This window comes from Myotis davidii, unplaced genomic scaffold, assembly GCF_000327345.1.
Source record: "Myotis davidii unplaced genomic scaffold, ASM32734v1 scaffold1684, whole genome shotgun sequence".
NCBI lineage: Eukaryota > Metazoa > Chordata > Mammalia > Chiroptera > Vespertilionidae > Myotis > Myotis davidii.
This window is the reverse complement of record NW_006294771.1, coordinates 16,228-20,946: the sequence shown is the minus strand read 5'-3', so window position 1 is coordinate 20,946 and position 4,719 is coordinate 16,228. Positions and strand designations below refer to the sequence as shown.

General features: G+C 41.9%; 1 pseudogene; it reads left to right on the top strand.

Moving 5' to 3' along the window:
* The first annotated feature begins 249 nt into the window (after positions 1 to 249).
* On the top strand, positions 250 to 1,129 carry LOC102765817 (annotated as a pseudogene).
* The last annotated feature ends 3,590 nt before the right edge of the window (positions 1,130 to 4,719 follow it).

Below are 4,719 nucleotides of genomic sequence, written 5' to 3'. Positions count from 1 at the left end.
TGGGACAGACAGAGAACATAGAAGTCGACCCTAACCTTTTTGCCCAATTAATATTTGACAAAGGAGGCAAAAGCATAGAATGGAGTCATACAGTCTCTTCAATAATTGGGTTTTGGAACCGGGGTGGCGCTCTGGCCTCGGCAGAGTGGTGCTAGGATATCAGCGCCCAGCACTAGGACCCCGCTAGCCCTGGCTCTGTGCTGGGGACTCTTGCCGTTCCACAGGGTCTTGGGCCTTGGGTGGGGCCTCATGAAGTACTTTAGCTTGGACAGCTGCAGAGAGGAGGACAGGGCGTTGGGTGCCAAGAGGTGGCCTGCACACCAGGCTAGGGTGCCATTCCATGTGGCAAGGTTCCTCATGGAGGTCGGTGACAAGCTAGAGATGCCGCCCATTCCCCTCGCCACCGCCTGTGCCACTTACCATAAGTTCTTCTGCGAGATCAACCTGGATGCCTATGACCCCTACTTGGTCGCCATGTCTGCCCTTTACTTGGCTGGCAAAGTGGAAGAACAGCCCCTGCGAACCCATGACATCATCAACGTGTCCAACAGGTACTTCCACCCGGGCAGTGAGCCCTTGGAACTGGACTCCCGATTCTGGGTTATTGGGAGAGCATTGTAGAGTGCGAGCTCCTTGTGCTGAGGGTACTGCGCTTCCAAGTCTCCTTTCAGCACCCACACAGGTACCTGCTCCACTACCTGAATTCTCTCAAGGATTGGCTGAATCCTTACAGCTGGCAACGGACCCCCATCTCCATCACTGCCTGGGCCCTGCTGAGGGACAGCTACCGCGGGGGCTGTGCGTCCAGTTCCAGGCTCAGCACATAGTGGTGGCGGTGCTCCAACTGGCCCTGCAGGTCTATGAGGTCCAGGTGTCCGCTGAGGCCAAGGCCGAGAAGCCATGGTGGCAGGTGTTTAGTGACGACCTTACCCAGCCAATCATTGATAACACTGTGTCTGATCTCACTCGGATTTATACCATAGACACAGAGACCCCCAAAGGCGCTGCCCAAGGCCTGTCTAAAGAGAAGCCTGTGACACTCGACTACCAGGGGACAGCACCACCACATTGCCTTGACGGCTGGTCCCCAGAGCACTGGCTGGGAGGACTGGTTTTGTGCTGCTGGTGACAGGCCGGTGAAGGCGATGACATGCTGCCACTTTGATTCTCAGGCTTTGACTGTCCCCAACAGCCATGGTCCATATGGTGATGTGCACTGCACCTCCCATGGGCAGGAGCGTGCCACGGGCGGCTCTGAGGCCTCCGGGTCTGCTTTTGTCCTTTGAAAGGAAGCAGACTACAGCCGAGGTTTGGGATCAGTGGAAGGAAAATCAAAGAACGGATAGGTCTGTGTCCCAGGGGATTTTTTTAAAGGCTATATTTAGAGAATATATGACTCAATTAACATAGAGGAAATTTTATTTTGTTTCATTAAAGATATTACAAAGCCAAAATAAAAACATAATAATTATTGGTGTTGGACAAATAGCACAGATACATGCAAAAATATTTATCTAGACCACCAACTTACACCATACAGAAGTATAAACTGGGAATGAATAAAGGACTTAAATGTAAGTGGATAACAATGAAAAACATAGAAGAATCCATAGGCAGCAAAATACCAGGCATCTGTCTTAGCAATACCTTTACTGATACAGCTCCTAGCGCAATGGAAACTGAGGAGAAAAGAAACAAATGGGAGGATGTCAAATTAAAACACTTCTGCAGAGAAGAAGCAGCCAACAACAACAACAACAAAGCAAGGAAGTCCACTGCCTGGGGGAAGATATTTGCCAGTGTTATATCCTGATAAGGACCTATTCTCCAAAATTCATACTGAACTCATCCAATTAAACAAAAGGAAGATCAACATTCCAATAAAAAAAAGGACATAGGAATAAGACACTTTTTGAAAGTGGACATACAGAAAACCAAGAGACACATGAAAACATGCTCAAAACCATTAATCATCCAAGAGATGCAAATCAAAAGGACAATGAGATACCATCTCACACTGGTCAGAATGGCTATCACATAGGAACAATACACTGCTGTCAAAAATATAGAACTTTTACCATTCCCAAAAGCATGGAAGGACATGTAGAGCATTATGCTGAGCAAAATAAGCCCGTTGGAGAAGATTAATACCACATGAACTCAATCATTTGTGGAATACAATGAACAACATAAACTATTCAACAAAAACAGATCCAGAGACACAAAAGATTGGAACTGGAGGTCAAACCTCAGAGGAAAGGCAGGACAAGGGAGTAAGAGATCAGCCAAAGGATTTGTATGCATGCATATCAGCATAACCATGGATATAGACACTAGGGGGGGAAAGGGCATGCGCTGGGCATGCATGTGCACAATGAGGAAAAAGAGACATATATAATACTCTATGTAATCCTATAAACAATAAAGAATTTTTTAATAATGTGTTCCCAGAATTGTACCTTTTAAACACAGTAATTTGATTAACATGCATACCTAAATTCCCCAGTCTCCCAATAACTTCATGATGGTTGATCTTTTAGCTAAATCAACATGGCATGTGTAAACATAACTCAGGTCACTGTATTTGCTCCACATAAAACTCTGTGGATGTCTGGAACTATTTTTGTAAACAAATCCAAAGTCACATATTCCACCAAGATGTCTGGCAATGATGGGCAGCGACACAAACTAAACAGCCACTGGACACAGGTCCCACCTTAAGGAATCACTTGAGCTTTCTGGGTCCAATATGTTTTCCACAGATTTATACACCACGGCCTCCTTCCCAACATTTGAGATTCAACAAACATCCCTTGATCCCCTTAGTTTCATGAATAGAAACACTATCTCCCACCAATACAACTTCTAAAAATAATTACCCCCTATAGTTTTCCACTTATCTTTTTTGTGCATCATTGTACTTATTTACATTTCCTTGAATGTTTTTTATTTTTACCATAGAAAGTAAGTGCCCAACAAGTATGGATTATGTCTTATTCAGAATCATTGTGTAGGCTACAAAACATCACTTGAAAGAAGACACTTAGGAATAATATCTACACAAACTACATTTTCTTCTGCTTAGAAACTAGGGAAACAACATCAGCCATTCTTCATAAATCAAATAAATGGACTTCTGAACTCAAGAAAAATCTTGAGACAAATCCAACTCGTGGCTGTTGACAAACCCTAAAAGATAAAGGTAAAGTAAAAGGCTCAATATGTACTGATCCCCTTCAATGTATCATAAAACAGGCTCTACAAATAAAGGATACGGATATATGTGTGTTATGCACTAAAAGTCCTTGAAGATAAACGACTTAATATATGGCATAATGAGTACACACACAAATTAACTTAAATATAAGATCAAAAGGGTAGCCAAAGCACAAACTTGGTTATTGATGTAGAAATCTGCATATGTTACCTTGTCCCAGGTGGGAGTGATTCTTAATAAATCCAAAAGAATGTAGCTTAAAATAATGGTATGATATGTTGGAAATATCTGAAAATATAACAGAACCAAAGAAAATATGTACCCCAAATGATGCCCAAATGGTGTCACTTACAGGGTAATATTAAGGAATACATGTGCAATGAGCGTCGACAACTTTAAAGGATATGGGACACACTTACATTGGCTAGACTTTAAGATTAAGAGAAATAAGATTATTTCCTTCACTAGTTCATTAAAGACTCAATGAAAGGAAGTCTTATCCACTACTCTAAAATAATTCAGGATATATATTGAGTTGGATTTGTCTCAATATTTTTTCTGAGTTCAGAAGTCCATTTATTTGATTTATGAAGAATGGTTGATGTTGTTTCCCTAGTTTCTAAGCAGAAGAGAATGTAGTTTGTGATTTTACAAAAATCATTCTAGTTGCACGATTCAAAAATAATTAACCAGAGATAAGTTTGTTAGGGGCAGGAAGGTCAATTAGTTATGGCACACCCAATGTCCTAAGATCAGTTCCTGTCTTCAAGACCTAAATACCTAGCTCACCTGCTGTGTCTCTGTGATGGTTGACCATCCAATTGTGAGCCTGGAGGTCACTGTCCTATTCCGGGTCAAAGAGCAAGCCCAAGCCCCTTGCTCAATCCCCAGTGGGGGACAAGGAGGTGGCAGCCGATCAGTGACTCTCTCATCATTCATGTATTTATTTCTCTCTCCCTCTCCCTTGCTCTATGAAATCAATACAAATACTTTTTTAAAAAGGTATACCAACTTGAGGGTACAGGGACTCCACATACTGTATTTTCAAGAGCTTTTGTAATGCTATGGAAATGTTTGCATCAATTGTATTAGCTTCTTACCAACAGTGACCTGATTTCTGCTGACATTATATGTCTGGGGTGGGCCAGCTGTTCTAAATTACAAAGTGCTTTAATGGCTTAAAGCCTGATTCTATTTTTATTCATATCCTAAATTCACTAAGCTTAATGTAGTATTTTGCTACAGAAAATGGCCATATCAACATCCTTCCAACCGCGCAGTCCAGCACTTTTGTGAACAAAAATGTATAGTGATGGCTAAATAATCATGGCTCATATGGCATTATCAAAATTTAAAAACGAGAAGAAGGAAACCTGGAAATACTATTACTTGAACCACAGTGCTAGAATTTTATTAAAAGACTAGACTTATGTCTGTGTGTATATCATCTCTTAGCACCCATCCATTTTCCGTCTTGCATGCATCTTCTCTTCACCCATTAT